Source organism: Hyla sarda, chromosome 3, assembly GCF_029499605.1.
Source record: "Hyla sarda isolate aHylSar1 chromosome 3, aHylSar1.hap1, whole genome shotgun sequence".
Taxonomy (NCBI): Eukaryota; Metazoa; Chordata; class Amphibia; order Anura; family Hylidae; genus Hyla; species Hyla sarda.
Genome location: NC_079191.1, coordinates 18,102,780 through 18,123,860, shown reverse-complemented (window position 1 = coordinate 18,123,860; position 21,081 = coordinate 18,102,780). Strand labels below are relative to the sequence as shown.

The 21,081-nt window shown below is 42.4% G+C and overlaps 1 protein-coding gene across 2 annotated transcripts in view; it reads right to left on the bottom strand.

The window, feature by feature from the left end:
- The window catches only part of MSRA (methionine sulfoxide reductase A), a 400,542-nt gene that overhangs the window by 328,086 nt on the left and 51,375 nt on the right, over nt 1–21,081 (bottom strand). The window contains exon 1 of one of the 2 annotated variants that reach the window (XM_056563827.1): nt 12,869–13,978. The exons of the other annotated variant lie outside the window; for it this stretch is intronic. The gene's annotated coding sequence lies outside the window, so the exon portion shown is untranslated. Of the gene's footprint in view, nt 1–12,868; nt 13,979–21,081 lie in introns of those variants that run through there. 2 annotated transcript variants of the gene reach the window in all.

Here is a 21,081-nt window from a genome sequence, read left to right as displayed (position 1 = left end):
CCAAGGGACCAAGTACCAAATTTGTTACTGGCCTCTTTTGAATTATGTTCTATGTCTATAAGAGTGCCTGGACTAACAAAAAGTGTCCTTAAAATTGTCTAACAAGCATTTAAGGTCTACACGGTTATGTCCATCCCGTTCCAACCACCAAGGAATATTCTTGATATACACATAGTGACAGCTTATTAGACCGTATAAAGTCAAGAGCATACAGAGCTGTCATTCATGTGACATTGGTATTCATTGAGAAATAATTCTGATGGAAACAAATGAATCCAAATAATGTAATCTGAAAAACTGAGTTACTCTAAGACATTTTGTAGCTTCAAGGAGGCATAGATAGCAAAGAAACGAGGGAAAAAGTCAAATTTCTAGGGAGGATTGTCTATCTTAGAACCTTTGATTGAATGCTGGAGGAATAGATGATGGCCCCTTATCTATAAGAACCATAAAGAGCACCTCTATTTCCAGAGGACTTGCCAAGTCCATGTGTTACACAGACAGCTCAATGGTCTCAAAGATCTGTATAATGCTTTATTTCCCCGGTGGAGATGCTACAAGATAATTGAAAGTTCCCTCTAGACTACACCTAAAGACCATCATGTTATTCTGTATTCAGCCTATTTTTGGGAACTAATGTAATGAAAAGAAACTGTAGAAAGTGGACAACCCCTTTAAATGGGCACAGTATGTGGAGACATACAATATCAAAAGTTTTAATGAGTGTTCAGACCCCAACCGATCACGAGAACAAGCTGGAAGAAGTGTGTGCTTTGTGTGTTCTCTACCAGGTCTGTGACCAGAATGGACCCATAATGTAAGTCTATGGGGCTGGTTCTGGCCTAATCGGCACAGAGCAAGGAGAGAAGACTATGACTGCCTGCTTCTTTCCCTGTTCAAGCTCATCGTTGGCCAGGGTCTAAACACTTGTACCCTGACCAACAAAAACTTTTGAGATGTCCCTAGGATATGTAAAACTGTTGTTATTTTTTTTTATGAAAGGGTATCCTTTAAAAGGGAGTTCTGTGGCGTAGGACAACCTACGTAGTTGACGTTGAAGGAAATATTGTCATAAACAGTTTTTACACTTTTTTAAGGTAGTTTGTTCAATAATGACAAAGAACCTAATAAAATCTGAAGATCACAATGAAAGGCAGGTGGCCAACTAAAGCAAAGCAAATACCACATTTAAATAAATAAATAAAAATAAATATATATATAATGTAAATGTAAAAAAAAAGAAAAAAAATATAGGAATATTCTTGATATACACAAGGTCAAAGCATGTATGACCCCAAATAAGAATAATGGGGAGGTGGCCATTGGGGATCTAAAGAGGCAGAGCTACTGAACGGTTCTATAGCATTGTATGTACAAAAGAGGGAGGAGCTGACGCAGGCCAGGCCAGATGATACATTAATGTAATGTACTGAAATGGCCTAATGTAGATACGGTCCAAGGTAAATTAAAGGGGTAGTCCAGTGGTGAAAAACGTATCCCCTATCCTAAGGATAGGGGATAAGTTTGAGATTGCGGGGGGTCCGACCGCTGGGGCCCCCTGCGATCTCTCTGTACAGGGCCCCGGCTCTCGGCCCAGATAGCGGGTGTCGACCCCGCCCCCTCAATACATCTCTATGGCAGAGCCGGAGATTGCCGAAGGCAGCGCTTCGGCTCTGCCATAGAGTTGTATTGAGGGGGCGTGTCGGCCGCCGCCTCGTGCGGAGGTCGACACGTCCCCTTCCCGCGGGCTGTTGGGGCTCCGTACAGGAGATCGCAGGGGGCCCCAGCGGTCGGACCCCCGCGATCTGTAACTTATCCCCTATCCTTAGGATAGGGGATAAGTTGTTCCCCGCTGAGTTACCACTGGACTACTCCTTTAAATAAAGTGAATGTAAGAAAAGATTCAGGACCAGATGGATTACACCCAAGAGTTCTTAGAGAACTTCAGTTCAGTAATTTCTGTACCATTGTTCATAATACTTAAAGATTCTCTGGTGTCTGGTATTGTGCCGAGAGGGACTGGCGCAAGGCGAATGTGGTACCAATCTTCAAAAAGGAGTCTGGGTGTTCCCCAGGTAACTATAAGACCGGTAAGCTTAACGTGCATTGTGGGAAAATTGTTTAAGGGGCTCAAAGGGTATACAAAGATAGCCAGCATTGTTTTACTAAGGATAGAAGTTGTCAATCCAACTTATATGCATTTATGAAGATGTGAGCAGAAGCCTTGACAGAAGGGCAGCTGTGGATATAGGGGGAGATTTATCAAAACCTGTGCAGAAGAAAAGTCGCTGAGTTGCCCATAGCAACCAATCAGATCGCTTCTTTCCTTTTTAACCCCTTAAGGACCCAGGGTTTTCCGTTTTTGCATTTTCATTTTTTCCTCCTTACCTTTAAAAAAAGAACTCTTGCAATTTTGCACCAAAAAAATCCATATGATGGCTTATTTTTTGCACTACCAATTCTACTTTGTAATGATGTCAGTCTTTTTACCCAAAAATCTACGGCGAAATGAATAAAAAATAATAATAATTGTGCGGCAAAATTGAAAAAAAAAAAACTCCATTTTGTAACTTTTGGGGGCTTCCGTTTCTACACAGTACATTTTTCGGTAAAAATGACACCTGCTCTTTATTCTGTAGGTCCATACGATTAAAATGATCCCCTACTTATATAGGTTTGATTTTGTCGCACTTCTGGAAAAAATCATAATTACATGCAGGAAAATGTATACGTTTAAAATTGTCATCTTCTGACCCCTATAACTTTTTTATTTTTCCGCGTATGGGGCTGTACGAGGGCTCATTTTTTGCGCCGTGATCTGAAGTTTTTAGCAGTACCATTTTTGCATTGATCTTTTCATTCATTTTTTCATTATATAAAAAGTTACCAAAAATGCACTATTTTGGACTTTGGAATTTTTTTGCACGTACGCCATTGACCGTGCGGTTTAATTAATGATATATTTTTATAAGTCGGACATTTCCGCACGCGGCGATACCACATATATGTTTATTTGTATTTACACAGTTTTTTTTTTAATGGGAAAAGGGGGGTGATTCAAACTTTTATTAGGGAAGATGTTAAATGATCTTTATTCACTTTTTTTTTCTCTTTTTTTTTAGCAGTGTTATAGCTCCCATAGGGACCAATAACACTGCACACACTGATCTCTTATACTGATCATTATTATCCCATAGGGAACTATAACACTGCACATACTGATCTTTTACATTGATCAGCGGTTTCTCATAAGAAACCACTGATCGATGATTCCGGATCTCAGGCACTGAGCAGTCATTCGGCGATCGGACAGCGAGGAGGCAGGTAGGGACCCTCCGGCTGTCATGTAAGCTGTTCCGGATGCTTCGATTTCACCGCAACGATCCCGAACAGCTCCCTGAGCTAACCGGCATGGTTTTACTTTCACTTCAGACACGGCGTTCAACTTTGAACGCCGCGTCTAAAGGGTTAATAGCGCGCGGCACCGCGATCAGTGTTGCGCGCTATTAGCCACGGGTCCCGGCCGTTGGCCCGACCCGCTATGACGTGGGGCCAAGCCGTGGCCCCGCGTTATAGAAAGGGAGCGGACTCATGACGTACCGGTATGTCATGGGTCCTTAAGAAGTTAACAAGGCCTCTGCAAAAATGAAAGAAGTGATCTGATTGGGTGCTATTGGCAACTCTTCCTTAAGACAGGTTTTGATAAATCTCCCCCATAGTGTTTTCGGATTTTCAAAAGAATTTGACACTGTCCCTCATAGATGTCTCTAAGGTAAATTAAGGCCTGTAGGTTTAGAAAGTTTAGGTTTGTAACTGGATTAAAAACTGGTTTAAAAGAAAACTGTCATCAGTCACTGTCATCAACTTACCTGTCCCTTATCTGTGGTCCCGTTGTCACACTATCTTGCTCAGTATCTTCTGTTCTGGAGGTGGGCTTGGGGCATAGGTGGAGTTTCCTAACATCATTGCTGCTATTTCTCTGCGGGTCCCCGCTGCGAGCAGGCCTGGGGAATCAGCAGCGGTGATGTCAGGAAGCTAGGCCCATGCCTCTCGGGGAACTGAACATATGAAGCAAATAGTGGCACAACAGGACCGTGCAACAGGGACAGGTAAGTATAGTTATCATCAGGGTCACACGCACTACTATAGAAGACGTGCATAGGTTATAAAGCCGAATTATATGGACTAATGAGGTTCAGTGTGGATGAATGTAAAGTTTTCCATCTGGGTACAAAAAACCTGCAGCATCATATGTCCTAGGGGGAGTAAAACTGGGAGAGAGTCACTGGTACATATGAATCTGGGTGTACGTGTAGATCATAAACTACAGAATAGCATGCAGTGTCGGCAGCTGCTTCTAGGGCAAGTAGGATATTGTCATGTATCAAAAAATGCCTGGACTCGAAGGACAGGGACATAATACTACCGCTCTATAAAGCATTGGTACGGCCTCACCTGGAATATGCTGTTCAGTTTTGAGCACCGGTTCATAAAAGGGACGTTATGGAGCTGGAAAGAGTACAGAGACGCGCGACTAAACTAATAAAGGGCAGGGAGCATCTTAGCTATGAGGAAATATTAAAAGAATGACATTTGTTTAGTCCTGAGAAGAGACGTTTCAGGGGGACATGATCAACATATATAAGAATATCCTCTTGGGGACTCAGGGCGCACCTGTATGTCCTGGTCCCGCGATTTAAAGTGGGGTCACACGGTGACCCCGCATCATATCAGGTCGGTCCCGGCAAAGTTGATCGAAAAAAAACCACTCCTGGCAACTCAGTGCTGAAACCGCGATGTCCCGATCAGCTAGGACGCATCAGGAGGGTGCCTTACCTGCCTCCTCCTGAAATCCAGACTTGAACAATCGACTGTCGATAACACTGATCAATGCAATGCAATGGCATTCATCAGTGTATTGAATCAATGTACTGCATGTTGTAGGCCCCTATGGGGGCTATAACATTGCAAAATAACAAAGTGTAAAAAAAATTGTTAAATAAATGTGATTTAACCCCTTCCCTAATAAAAGTTCAAATCCTCCCCCTTTTACCATAAAAAAAACAAACATGTAAATAAAAATAAATAGAAACTTATGTGGTATCGCCACGTGCAGAAATGTCCGAACTATAAAAATACATTGTTAATTAAACCGCACGGTGAATGGCGTATGTGCAAAAAAATTCAAAAGTCCAAAATAGCTTATTTTTGGTCACTTTTTATACCATAAAAAGCAATCAAAGAGACCAATCAAAACAAAAATTGAACCGATAAAAACTTCATCATGGCGCAAAAAATGAGCCTTCATGCCGCCCCATACACAGAAAAATTTAAAAGTTATAGGGGTCAGAAGATGACAATTTTAAACGTATATATTTTCCTGCATGTAGTTATGATTTTTTCAGAAGTACGACAAAATCAAATCTATGTAAGTAGGGGATCATTTTAATCTTATGGACCTACAGAATACATATCAGGTGTCATTTTTACTGAAAAATGTACTGCATAGAAACGGAAGCCCAGAAAATTTACAAAATGGCGTTTTTTCTTCAATTTTGTCACACAATGATTTTTTTTCCCATTTCACAGTAGATTTTTGAGTAAACCGACTGATGTCCTTACAAAGTAGAATTGGTGGCGCAAAAAATAAGCCATCATTTGGGTCTGTAGGTGCAAAAGTGAAAGGGTTATGATTTTTAAAAAGGTGAGGAGGAAAAAACTAAAGTGCAAAAACGGAAAAATAGTGAGTCCCCAAGGGGATATAAATGGCCCATACATAAAATATGGAGAAAAACTGTTCATGTAGAACCCCCTCCAAAGACATGGAGGCACTGCCTCTGTCTTAAAAAAAAAGTGTTAGTCTCTAGGTGCAAAAAGCCTTCTTTACCATAAATACTGTGAATTAGGGAACAGCCTACCTCAGGAACTGTTCACAGCTGGAATGGTTGAGGGCTTCAAAACAGGGATAGATACATTCCTAGAACAAAATAACATTAATCTATATGAAGAAATATAGACTCACATCCTATTACCATCATTCACCTATACCTCTTCCCCTCACCTCCTTGATTGAACTTAAAGGGGTATTCCAGGCAAAAACTTTTTTTTATATATCAACTGGCCCCGGAAAGTTAAACAGATTTGTAAATTACTTCTATTAAAAAACTTAATCCTTCCAATAGTTATTAGCTTCTGAAGTTGAGTTGCTATTTTCTGTCTAAATGCTTTCTGATGACTCACGTCCCAGGAGCTGTGCAGCTCCTATGGGGACATTTTCCCATCATGCACAGCTCCCGGGACGTGACATCATCATTGAGCAGTTAGACAGAAAACTTCAGAAGCTAATAACTATTGGAAGGATTAAGATTTTTTAATAGAAGTAATTTACAAATCTGTTTAACTTTCCGGAGCCAGTTGATATATAAAAAAAAGTTTTGCCTGGAATACCCCTTTAAAGGGGTACTCCGCCCCTAGACATCTTATCCCCTATCCAAAGGGGATATAGGGATAGGGGATAAGATGTCAAATCGCGGGGGTCCCGCCGCTGGGGACCCCCGGGATCTACCATGCAGCACCCACCTTTAGCGGCTTCCGGAACCGCTGGAGGTCCTCAGGCTGAGTCCATCTCGACCACGCTGCCCCCTCAATGCAAGTTTATTGGAGGGGCGTGACAGCTGTCATGCCCCCTCCCATAGCTTGCATTGAGGGGGCGGAGCGTTACATCAAACGGGAGCGAAGCCGTGACGTCCCTATGCTCCGTCCCCGTGATCGCCAGTAATCAGCAAACACGCTCCGAAGACTGATTTTAACAAGGAGCGGCGTGGAAGATCACGGGGGTCCCCAGCGGCAGGACCCCCGCGATCAGGCATCTTATCCCCTATCCTTTGGATAGTGGATAAGATGTCTTAGCGCCAGAGTACCCCTTTAAAGGGGTACTCTGGTGCTTAAACATCTTATCCGCTATCCAAAGGATAGGGGATAAGATGCCTGATCGCGGGAGTCCCGCAGCTGGGGACGCCCGGGATCATGCACGCGGCACTCCATTTGTAATCAGTCCCTGGAGCGTGCTCGCTCCGGATCTGATTACGGTCGACCGCAGGGCCGGCGGCGTGTGACGTCACGCCTCCGCCCTCATGTGACGTCACGATCCGCCTCTGAATGCAAACCTACGGGAGCTATCACGCCCCGTCCCGTAGGCTTGCATTGAGAGGTGGAGCGTGACGTCACACGGGGGCGGGGGCATGACGTCACATGACGAGCGAGCACGCTCCGGGGACTGATTACAAAGGGGGTGCCGCGTGCATGATCCCGGGCGTCCCCAGCTGCGGCACTCCCGCGATCAGGCATCTTATGCCCTATCCTTTGGATAGGGGATAAGATGTGTAAGCACCGGAGTACCCCTTTAAAGGACATGTGTCTTATTTTAAGCCATAGTATGTAAGGTGTATAAGAATGGCAATAAAAAAAAAATTAAAAAAAAATAAAAAAAATAAATAAATAAAAAACACCTGGGTTGTTCTCAATGGCCACCTTGTACAAGGCTGCATCCAGTTTTCGACAGACAATCCCTCTTCACATTCAGCAATATCAAACAGAAACTTCATAGAATCTATAACTTCTAGCAGAAGCTTATCCAACAGGCAAGACGTGGAATAAATGATGATAAAGGTAATCAATCCAAACACTATAAGTCATCCAAACTCAAGAGAAAACAGCTGAGTTGGGAAAACCTTTAGTGAAGTCATTGTACAGGATTAACAAGTGCTGCAGATAAAGATAAGAAAAAAAGTATTGCTGAGAACTGATGGGCAAACCACTTGGCTGGGAAGAAGTGACCCATAAAAAAAGTTTTTAACAGTAACCTAGGTCCTCCAAACAAATAAACCCTTCGCAATTTTGTTTCAAATATCTTAATGTCCCTCATGCCCCATCCAAAGTATAGGGGATAATATGTCTGATCGTGGGGGTCCCGCTGCTGGACATTAGGTGCATGGAGCGAACTTCGCTCCATGCTGGATGACTGGCAATGTGGGGCGGAGGCTTGGGACGTCATGGTCAAGACCCGCTTGTGACGTTATGACCACGTCCCCTCAATGCAAGTATCACCCCAGTGGCGGGACCCCCGTGATCAGACATCTTATCCCCTATCCAAAGATGTCTAGGGGAGGAGTACCCCTTTAAAGGGGTATTTCAGGAAAATAAAAATGTTTTTATATCAACTGGCTCCAGAAAGGTAAACAGATTTGTAAATTACTTCTATAAAAAAAAAACTTAATCCTTCCAATAATTATCAGCTGCTGAAGTTGAGTTGTTCTTTTCTGTCTGACAACAATGTTCTCTGCTGACATCTCTGCTTGTCTGGGGAACTGCACAGAGTAGGAGAGGTTTGCTATAGGGATTTGCTTCTACTCTGGACAGTTCCTGAGACAGGTGTCATCAGAGAGCACTTAGACAGAAAAGGACAACTCAACTTCAGCAGCTCATAAGTACTGAAAGGATTAAGATTTCTTAATAGAAGTAATTTACAAATCTGTTTAACTTTCTAGTTGATATATATAAAAAAAATATATATATAAAAAAGTTTTTTTTGTGGATAACCCCTTTAAAGTTGATATGGGGCAGGATTTTTTTTTTTTTTACAGAACTATGCCCATAGCATAGTACATAAAAAATAAATAAACCTCAATCTCCAACGCTCCTGCGGGGCCTCTGGGGTCCAGCTCCAGTTCCTGGTGCACTCTTCTTCCTTCTCCTGGGGGTCGACAGTGACACCACAGCTCAGCTAATGCCGATGCAGTTGACCTCCGCCTGTGGCCAGCGATTCGCTGAGCTGTGGTGTCCCTGTTGAACCCAAGAAGCAGGAAGAAGACTGCACTAGGAACCAGAGCAGGATACCGGAGGCCCCGCAGGAGCTTTATTTTTCTATGGGCTTAATTCTGAAAGAAAAATCCCTCCTGCCACATATCTCCTTTAATAGAGTGGCTAGAAAGAAACTTTTTGTTATCTTGCTATTGCACTCTTACCACTTAGATGGTTTTTGACTATTTGACTTCTTTAGTTTGCCTCACACAATGCAGTCTGTGAAAAACTATCCCAGGTCAGAATGTGGAAGGACCATGGTCCAACACAGTATACAGGGGGCACAAACAAAGGGATAAAGAGGTCAGGAAATAGAGAATTGGTCCCGAGGGGTTGATAATCTAAGTGATGATCAATTCAGAGAAGTGATGATCTCCATTTCCGAGCCACTGTAAATTATTTAGTCCATTAGCTGGTGTCCCCATATACTGTGTCTGGCCACAGTCCATTTCCATTCTGATCTAGGATGGTTTTCCCCTTGTTTTTCCTTTATTCTTTGGCATGAAGGATTACTCTATTGATTATTCCAGCCACTCTAAACTGGACCAAAAATGGGGAAGGACCATGGCCCAACACAGTATACAGGGGCACAAACTAAGAGCTAAAGTGACAAAGTTATTCTCCTGATGAATCCAACCACTCATTTCACTACACCATGGTTGGATCCTATGATACTCATAGGAGGGTGGAAAGAATCCTAAAAGAGGAATGTACGATTCGTTTGAACTTTCTCCAAGTATTACAGAACTAGACACATCATAATATTGAAAAACACACCTCAGCTGACGGGTTTCAAACCTTATGGGTTCATAGTCTATGGCCCTGATTTATCAATCAACCTAAAACCCTAATTGTCTGGTTTTATCGACAGAAACCAATCACAGCTAATCTTAACCTCATATCTTAACAAGCTCTTGTAAAGTGAGAGTTGAGCTGTGCTTGGTTGCTGTCGGAAAAACCAGACAATTCAGGCTGACTGATAAATATGGGCCTATGTATATTATCTCTTTCCACATCTGTATGTATAAGTAATGGTGTACAGTATATGCAGCTGACGTATATTACAGTCATGTTTAAAACCTTGTTAGTCCTGTCATTAAATAGGTTATCCAACATAAGGTGACTTTAGTAATTAAGTATCATACAGTAATGCACATGCTTACCAAGGATCTGTGCTTGTGTTGGTGCTAAATAGTTGTGTCCTCACTCCCCCCATCACACTGCTAGTTTGTTTTTGGGAACTGGCTACTTCCTGTTTCTGTGGCCTCCCTCAGACTACAATCCCCAGGATCCTTTGTTCAAAGGTTGGAGGTTACCTATTTTCCTCCCACACATCCCCCAACCCATTGCAATCTGACACACAAGCTGTGGATCTGTGTGATGGTGAATGGGTCCACCTTCACACACAACAGACAAAGCAGCCAAGACCCCTTTCAGCACCTGATTTGGGATGTATTGTCTCGGGCCGCACAGCAAGCTGGGGAAGGTCAGAGACAATTCTTATTTTGTAGGCTGAAAGAAAAAAACTTCCGGGGAAAAGAAAGACAAAGAAATGAGATACCAGCCACCAAAATTCTGAAATAATTTTAATACCTTCATTCACTATAACAGAGAGTGGCCCAGATTTATCAATCTTGTCTAAGACAAACATTTTACCGATTTTGACCGATAGCGAACAATCACAGCTCATTTTGAGAAACGAAAGCTGAGCTGTGATTGGTTGCCTTCTTTCTAAGATAGATTTATAAATCTGGGCCAATATGTGTGGAAATCCCCCATTAACCTGTTAAGGATGGCGGGCGTATCCATGGGTATCCATGCGTATCCATTCCCGTGGGAATTCTGGTCCCTGCCGCTAGCCAGTTGGGGACCAGACCAGGATGCCTGCTGAAATCATTCAGCAGGCATTCCGGCACATCGCCGAGGGGGGTCCTGGTGAATAGGGATGATCGGAGCTGTCAGTGACAGCCCCGATCATCCTGAGGGATAGGAGCGAGGTCGCAGTGCTGCGATTTCCTCCTATCCCCTGCCATTGGTCAGAACTGAATTCTTACTAATGGCAGCGCAGGACAGTGGGTTGGCAACCCCCCAGTTCTGCCCACCCCTGGATGTCGGGCAGAACGGGGGGAGAAGATGGAGGCCATGACCTGAGGACCAGATGCGATGGGGCCCGGCGATCATCAGAGACATCAGCGGAGATCACGGCGCAGGTAGGGAAATGACGGTGGGGGGGTAAAGGAAGGGGCAGTAAGGGATATTTACTGTTGCCCTTCCTAGTGGGTGCCAAACTGCAACTTCCGGCATGCCCAGACAGCCAAAGTGGTGCCCAATTGGTAGACCTCCAGATGTTGCCAAACTACAACTCTCAGCATACCTAGACTGCCCAGGCATGCTGGGAGTTGTAGTTCTGTAACATCCGTCCCTTCAGATTTTGCAATTTTCATGAAATTTTGGAAAATTGCTGCTCTACTTTGGAGCCCTCTAATTTTTTCAAAAAGTAAAAATATGTCCATTTTATGATGCCAACATAAAGTGGACATATTTTATTTGCGAATAAAAATAAAATGTATTTGGAATATCCATTTTCCTTACAAGTAGAGAGCTTCAAGGTTAGAAAAATGCAAAATTTTCAACATTTTTATGAAATTTGGGGATTTTTCACCAAAAAAGTATGCAAGTAACGACGAAAATTTACCACCAAAATAAAGTAGAATAAGTCACGAAAAACAATCTCAGAATCAGAATAATCGGTAAAAGCATCTTACACTTTATTTTATATATCAACTGGCTCCAGAAAGTTGAACAGATTTGTAAATTATGTCTATTAAAAAATCTTAATCCTTTCAGTACTTGTACGTGTCTCGGGAAACGCCCAGTTTAGAAGCAAATACCCATAGCAAACCTCTTCTAAACTGGGAGGTTCCCGAGACACGTGTCATCAGAGAGCACTTAGACAGAAAAGAACAACCTTAACTTCAGAAGCTCATAAGTACTGAAAGGATTAAGATTTTTTAATAGAAGTAATTTACAAATCTGTTTAACTTTCTGGAACCAGTTGATATATAAAAAAAAGTTTTTTCCTGGAATACCCCTTTAGGGTGAAAAAGGGCTCAGTCCTTAAGTGGTTAAAGGGAATGTGTCACCTAATTTATTTATTTTTTTCTGCATTTATATTTCATTTCTTGTCCATTATTATGGGGGCAGCCATCTTGCCTGAAGTGTTTTTAACAGCACTCAGAAATATGCTTTACAACAAGCCAAATGACACAGGGCAACAATAGACAGTAACTGTCTCATTGACCTAAATAGGAAAAGGGTCTGGACATGTTCTGTGACCTTTTCAGAGGTCATTCTACAGGAGTGTCTTTTCTGTGAGCAACAGATATCGTCTGCACCTATATACCAGTGGCACCTTTTAATATAATCCCGCCTGTGATAAAGAGGAAGTAATCTGTACAGAACAGGAAGTCTCAGACTAGTTTTAGGCCTAGTGTTGAGAATGGAAACTGCAGGATTTTAGGATTATTCTAAAATATAGATAGTAAAATTAAAAATGAGAAAAACATCACCAAAATATCTTTAGAAAAATATGGTTTACATAGAAACGTGATTAAAAAAATAGGTAATTTTCTGATAACACATTACTAGTGGGATTTATACACTGGCACATAACTGTGAAAACCCATCTGTCCCTTTAACAGAACAGTAGAATAATGGATCATTTACGGATTAAGCATTATTCTATATACATGGAATTTTTATAATAATTTTAAAAAAATTCTAATAAAATTTAAAAAAATATACAGGTCATTACAGTCAATGCACATAACAAGAGGCCCAAAAGAGACATTTGCAAAACAGCTGCAAAAAGAGGCAAGACAAGCTTTTTTGGGGAATGTATTCGTCACAAGAGAGGCGAATTTACATGGGAAATGAGAGGTGGGACAAGATAAATACACAACAACAACCTGCAATCACAGACAAAACCATAAAAACAGAAAGTGCTCACGGTTCACGTCTGCCCTTCAGTCATCTGTGCAGTGGGTCGTCTCCTGGTTTTCGGCTAGGTCTTCAATAATTACAGGGAGGAGAAGCAGAAACAAAAAAAACATCCAGAATGCTGCACCAGCAGAAAAAACTGTTGCTTCCACAGCTGATCAGAGGAGAATCGTAACTTTGCCTTTTCCTTAGAAAAAAAAAATCCAAATATTTTATATATATTTAAAAAAAAAAAAAAAAAAAGTTTCGTCATTTTTCTGTTCTGTACAGTCGGCCTTTGTAAAAATTAAGAAAACAATATCCATCTCAGTATAAAAAAAAAAAAGTTCCATGCGAGTACTTTTGCTGCAAAACTGATCCAATCGCAGATCCGGATGCCATGCCGAAGCCAGGTAATTGTGAAGTTTTTTGCTGTTATTTTTCTGGAATAACTTTAGTAAACCGCAGACGTCGCATGTCATTTTGTTTTCCCCAAAAAAGAAATCCACAAAGGTTTTATAATAAAGAAATAAGATTCCAAGTTTGCAGACCCCCCCCCCCACCTTCAAAAAAAGGCCATAAAAATAAAAAAAAGTTCTAATTTTTTTTTCCTTTTTTTTTTCTAGCCCAGAATGGATTTCATTCCTGAAGCTCAAGTCGAGGAGGCAGACAAAAGAAACTGATTTGACTGAGCTCTGCCAAGTCTTTTTTTTTATTTACCCCCCTTCTCTCTGTACTGTCTTTCCTTGCTCCCAGCATGGCAATCATCCCAATTCCAAGCAGTCTTGGCGAGGCTCCAGCCTGTGCCAGTCTGTTTGAGTCCTTCATCCCAAAAGATGCCCTTTGCGGATCAGTTCATATATTAAAAAGAGGGGGAGAGAGAGAGAGAGAGAGAGAGAGAGAAGAGGGAATGGAAAAAAAATATATAACACAATGGAAGAAGCAAAAAAAAAAAAAAATTACCAATAAAAGAAACAAGAAGGAAATGAGAACCCGGTAACCAAAATCTCGTATTGACAAAAGCCAAAAAAACACCTGGTTCTCGACGAAAGGATTCGGATGTGCCGCGGCGGCCAAATACCATTTTTTAATAAGCGATGATGTGTTGTTTGGAGCCCATTTGTTATTCAGTGATAAGAAATCTGTTCTGTGTCTGGAAATGTCCGCATGCGACAGAACCTGCTGCTAAGCCAAAAAATCTTTTAGGGGAGGAGGAGAAGAGAGACAGGGAGAGGGGTGTGTGTGTTTTCAACTTTAACAAGTGCCATATACTTCACTGAATCTTCCTTGGGTTTTAGGTAGGTATAGAATCATGGGAGGAATTGTTATTTGGGGCTGGTAGGGGAGAAGGGAGGGGGGATTATAATAATAAGAATTTTATTTTGCACAAAAGCTTTGTTTATAAAACACTGCCTAAAATACAAAACAAAAATAGATCGATCACTCACCCTTTGAGCTGGTCCCAAATCGGTGACCTACCCGTATGCCCCAAGAGTAGTCTTTATGAGACAATAGTGTACGTCTGTTTGTCAATGTATGCTAAATGTAGGGATCGTTCTCCATAGGGATTGTGTATACAAAATACAAAGAAATCCCTACTATCACCCGAAAAACACATTTGATTTCTGCAAAAATAATAAAAACCTTCTGCTGTCAGTATCTTTCTTGTATGTAATATTTTAGAGGAACTGTCCCATAAGAAGTGGAATAGGAAGTGGCATCAATAGCCAACCCTTTTATTATTTCTTTGGTCTCTTGGTCAACCAAGGTGTATTTTTGTATAAACCAACAGGCCATAAACCCTTACAGGTGACGTGAATAAAACTGGTGCTTGTCATGGGGATGGGGGTATATTAGGCAACAAGTGAACGGTCAGTTCTCAAAGTTGGGCGAGCCTAAGGAGTGCGTTTGACGTGGACCTTGACATGGACTAAATTGTGATGTCTAGATGGCTCTAGAACAGCTGCTCTTGTGGAGTGTTTCAATTATATAGTAGTTTATACCTAGAAAAGTAACCCAAGGAAGGACAACTGGTGACCATGGAAAGGGACATGGGTGCCCAAGGCACATTGATGTGTGTGGGGTTGAAGGCAAGCCCGATTGGTTCGATCTCACAGAAATATCTGTTGTAGAGCAAACTGATGAAAAAGTTCCTCCTAACTATGATAGAAAGAAGTCAGATAACGCAGGATATCACCGCTTACTGTGTATGGGGGAGTGTAGCTGCAGACTGGTCAGAGCACCCATGCGGACATCTGTTCAAAGCCAAACGTGCCTACAATGGGCAAATAAGTATCAGAACTGAAGCACACAGCAATGGAAGAAGGGGCCTGGTCCGTTGGACCATGTTTTACACTCAGTGGACATCCAGGTGCGTGTGTGTGTGTGTCACCTACCTTGGGAAGAAAATGGTTCTACTGACAAACGTAAAACGAAAATGTTGCATTTACTGATGCGATTGAAGTTTTGGTGCAGATTCTCATCCCTTAATTGACTGTTTGTAATCATTAGTCTGCTCCTTAGAGCTTAGCACCCTATTTAGTAACTATTTATACAGTGCCATTCTGGATTAGTGCTACTGAGTACCTGGGGAAGAGATGTCACCAGAATGGTGGGCAGTGTGATGAGCAATGTTCTGCTGAAGACCTTGGATCCGGGGATCATAGATCATAGACATTGTACAGACCAAGTCTCCCCATCATGGCAGTGGACGGAGGGAAATGAGTTTAAAGTGTTGGCCACAGTAACGCCAAATAATGTTCCAATGCTATCCTGCACTGTGAGAGCTAGGAACTTGTTGCTTATTACTTGTGTAATAAGATTAGACAAGTCCTCCAAAGGAACAGATAATGGTTGTAATGGCTCCTTGCGAATAGAAAAAAAAAGTGTATGGAGCTGGGAAACTCCTCCATTACATATATATGCTTAAGAAGGCTATATGGATCGGGTTTGTATAAAAAAGACCCTGTAAATTGTGCTCTACGTCAACAACATACAGCGGGGGGGAAGAAGTATTTGATACACTACCGATTTTGCAGATTTTCCTACTTACAACACATGTAGAGGTCTGTATTTTTTATCATAGATACTCTTCTATAGTGAGAGACGGAATTTAAAAGGAAGAGGGAGGAGCACATCATGTATTGTACTGAACTGGCTTAATGTAGGTATGGTCCAGGGTAAATGAAGTAAAGTAAATGTAAGCAAATCTCCAGGACCTGATGGATTACACCCAAGAGTTCTTAGGGTGCGTTCACACGTGCGTATTTTTGCTGCAGATCTGCTTCTGCAGATTTTGCTGCCCATAAAAGTCAATGGGCAGCAAAATCTGCAGAAGCAAGATCTGCAGCAGATCTGCAGCAAAAATACGCACATGTGAACGCACCCTAAGAACTAAGTTCAGTCATTTCTGTACCCTTGTTCATGATATTTGCCGAGGGACTGGCGCAAGGTGAATGTGGTACCAATCTTCCAAAAGAGCCCAAGGTCTCCCCCAGATAATTATAGGCCAGTAAGCTTAACGTGCATTGTGGGAAAATAGTTTGAAGGACTCATAAGGAACTACATACAGGAATACATAGGGATAATAGTATTATATGTGAATACATACAGGAATACTTAGGGGATAATAGTATTATAAGTGATAGCCAGAAGTGATAGAAGTTTTACTAAGGATAGAAAAGGAAGCCTTGACAGAGGAATGGCTGTAGATATAGTCTTTTTGGATTTTGGAAAAGTGTTTGATACTGTCCCTCAAAGACCTCTGATAGGTAACTTAAAGGGGTATTCCACTGCTCAGCGTTCGGAACAAACTGTTCTGAACGCTGGAGCCGGGAGCTTGTGATGTCATAGCCCCGCCCCCTCATGGTGTCACACCCCGCCTCCTCAATGCAAGTCTATGGGAGGGGGCGTGACAGCTGTGAGGGGGCGGCGCTATGACGCTATCATGAGCTCTCGTTGTCGGCTTCAGGGTGCGGAACAGTTTGTTCCAAACGCTGAGCAGCGGAGTACCCCTTTAAGGTCTTTGTGTTTGGAAATTTTTGTTTTTAACTAGATTGAAAACTGGCTTATGGATCATACACAGAGAGTGGTGGTCAATGATTCCTACTCTAATTGGTCCCCAGTTATTAGTGGTGTACCCAAAGGTTCAGTACTGGGCCCGCTCTTATTTGATTTATTTCTTAATGATATAGAGGACGGGATTAACAGCTCTGTTTCTATCTTTGCAGATGACACTAAGCTTTGTAGCACGGTACAGTCTATAGAGGATGTGTATAAGTTACAAGATGACTTGGATAGACTAAGTGTCTGGGCATCCACTTGGCAAATGAGGTTCAATGTGGATAAATGTAGCATGCAATGTCAGGCAGCTGCTTCTAAGGGAAAGCAGGATATTGTCTTGTACCAAAAGAGGCCTGGACTTGAGGGACAGGGAAATAATACCCTCCCTTTATAAAGCATTGGTACGGCCTCACCTGGATCATGCTGTTCAGTTTTGGGCACCGATTCATAATAAGGATGTTGTAGAGCTGGAAAGGGTGCAGATACACGCAACCAAACTAATAATGGGCATGGAACATCTTCGCTATGAACTGTGAATTTATGGAACAGTCTACCTCAGGAACTGGTCACAGCAGAAACAGTTGAAAGCTTCAAAACAGGGTTAGATACATTCCAAGAACAATATAACATTAATGCTTATGCAGAAATATAGAATCACATTCCTTCCCCTTCATCCAACCATACCCCTTCCCTTCAATTCGTGGTTGAACTTAATGGACATTTGTATTTTTTCAACCATACTAACTATGTAACAATCTATGTAACTATGTAAAACAAAAATCCAGAAAATCACATTGTATGATTTTTTTTTATATTAATTTGCATTTTATGACAAAAGTATTTGATGACCTACGAACCAGTAAGAATTCCGGCTCTCACAGACCTGTTATTTTTTCTTTAATCCCTTAACCTCCCTGGCGGTATGATTCTTTCTGGAAATTTGTACCAAAAGCGGTACAATTTTTTGCACTGAATCTCACATCTCCCCCCCGCCCATTTCACATCTCCCCCATCACATTCCCCCTCCCTTGTCACATCCCCCGTCACATTCTCCCCCCTCCTTGTCACATTCTTCCCCCCTTGTCACATTCTTCCCCCCGTCACATTCTTCCCCCCCTTGTCACATCCCCCCGTCACATTCTCCCCCCTCCTTGTCACATTCTTCCCCCCTTGTCACATTCTTCCCCCCTTGTCACATTCCCCCCCCCTTGTCACATTCCCCCCCTTGTCACATTCCCCCCCTTGTCACATTCCCCCCCTTGTCACATTCTCCCCCTTCATGTTACATTCTCCCCCTTCATGTTACATTCCCCTCCCCCTGTCAAATCCCCCCCTTGTCACATCCCCCCCTTCATGTCACATTCCCCCTCCCCTGTCACATTCCCCCTTCTTGTCACATTCCCCCCCCCCCTTGTCACATTCCCCCCTGTCACATTTCCCCCCCCCCTTCATGTCACATTCCCCCCCCCCCCCCTTGTCACATCCCCCCCCTCTGTCACATTCCCCCCTTGTCACCTTGTTCTGCAGCAGAATACACTGGGTTTTCCGGGCAGATTTCAAACCTAGTGTATTTGCTGCAGAACAAGCCCTTTCCCCTTCAGCCAATCACAGGCTTTACACCACTGCGGCCTGTGATTGGCTGAAAAGTGAAAGGTCCTGTAAGATGAATAGAGCAGGGACCAGAGCGCACGGAGGGGAACGACATCTTCAGGGACCGGGACTAGGTGAGCAAAAGGTTTTTTCATTTTACTACTTTTTCCCTTTACATTTAGCTCAGTGTTTTTCTGAGAGGGTACCTCCAGCTGTTGTGAAACTACTACTCCCAGCATGTCCGGACAGCCTTTGGCTGTTCGGGCATGCTGAGAGTTGTAGTTTTGCAACAGCTGGAGGCCCCCTGGTAGGGAAACACTGACTTTTAGTATTTTTCTTTACCTGCTCTGGCCGGCCCCCGCAACGGGAGCCGACCAGAGCAGATAATCGCAAGTTTTCCCGGGGGGCCGCATCGCTATATCGCATTGCTTTTGCGATATATCGTGCAGCCCGGCCGGGAACTCTGTAATTCTACCCCGAGCGTGACTCGGGGTTACCGATCCTGGCAGGGAAAATTAACCCCGAGTCACGCTCGGGAATACCGCTCAGGAGGTTAAGGACCCAGCCCATTATGACCTTAAATGGGCACTGTCAGATACAAAAACAATTGCTTTCATTAGAAAATTTTCAGTATTCCATACTGAAAAAGCCAGTCAAACAACTGCTTCCCCTGCCTGCTTGGACATATACTAGTCCTGCTGTGTCCATGCATCATCACCTATGTCATGGACACACTTCCTTGATTGACAGCTGTGAGCGCAGGGCTCAGTGCTGGAGGAAAAATCCTCCCACTGTCAGCTTGTGTCCCACTACTGTCAGAGAGGACAAGCTGGGAGTTGTAGTTTTGCTAATGCTAGGGGAGATGTGAGCAGACAGCATACTGAGAGAGGGGGCGGAGACCTGTGCAATGAGACCACGCCCCCTCCCTTTGAGAGGAATTCAGACTAGTGAGCTAAATTAAAAGTGTAATAAAAAAATAAAATAAAGGTGCTAGACACATAAAAATTTGATGTACATGGTCAGGATTAGGTACTGAGTGATATATTAACAACAATGTTTTTTTGTTGGATTTGATGGGTATGATTAAGGACCAGAGCATTTTTTGCACATCTGACCACTGTCAATTTAAGCATTAATAACTCTGGGATGCTTTTACTTATGAATTTGATTCAAAGATTGTACTCAAATGTACATAGTGCGCTCTCACTCCTGAGCCCTGTTGTCCGCCCGCAGAGCATTTTACACCCACATATTTTGGTACTCAGGAGAAATTGCGTTACAAATTTTGAGGGTCTTTTTTTCCTTTTACCTCTTGTGAAAATGAAAAGTATGGGGGAACACCAGCATGTTAGTGTAATTTTTTATTTTTTTTTACAATAACATGCTGGTGTAGACCCCAACTTTACCTTTTCATAAGAGGTAAAAGGAGAAAAAGCCCCCAAAGTTTGCATAGATCAATAGTACAAGCGTATAGAAGAAGCTTTGAAATATATATTATGAGACAAAAATTCTTCTTTCCTCTCCCTCACTAAACTGTCATTCACTCTGAAAAATCAGCTAAGTTTGTACTGTATTGGTCCTACAGCTCACTCAGGGCTCAAATTACAAGCAATACAAGTCTATGGAAGGAGGAGGGAAATGAGAGGGGAGGACCTGGGAACACACACAACTCAGTAAAGGAACACAGTTTAGACAGCTCACGGTTTCTTAATCAGTCCTTTCATGCTGTGGCTACTGCTGCTTAGGCTGTGCACAGAGACACAGAGTGCAAGCTCCTCCCTCCCCCCCTCCCCCTCCCAGCTCTAGGAAACTGAAAAATATAGTTGAAATTTGGAAAATGCAATAAACAAGTTATATAATGGCCAGAAACAGTGCTTCTCATCATGTACACACACAGGGTAGCTTGTCCTGAAAAGTCACCTCAAACAACAGGTACACTTTAAGTTACTACTAACAGAATCAATAAAAGTAATACTAAAAATTAATTGGGTCACTTTGTGAGGCAATGTCAGTGCTAAACTAGGCCTTATTTTGTCCCAGGCTGCTGCAAGACTTGGTCTTGGGGTGGGAGGCTCACCCTTTAGGTAACTAAACTTAACCCCTTAGCCCCTTAAGGACCAAGCCCATTTTCCCCTTAAAGGACAACTGCAGCTAGGGGATAAGTGTTAATCACGCTGCAGATGTCCTTTAAGGACCAGGCCAATTTTATTTTTACATTTTCGTTTTTTTCCTCCTCGCCTTCTAAAATCCATAACTCTGTTATATTTCCATCTACAGACCCATATAAGGGCTTGTTTTTTGTGTGACCAATTTTACTTTGTAATGAAACCTCATTTTACCATAAAATGTACAGCGAACCCAAAAAAATTATTTTTTTAGGGAAGAAATTTAAATGAAAACCACAATTTTGCACATTTTGGAGGGTTTCGTTTTCACACTGTACAATTTACGGTAAAAATGACATGTGTTCTTTACTCTATGGGTCAATACAATTAAATTGATACCCATGGCTAGATACTTTTATATTTTTGTACTGCTTAAAAAAAATCTAAAACTTTTTGTACAAAATCAGTAATCTAAAATCGCCCGATT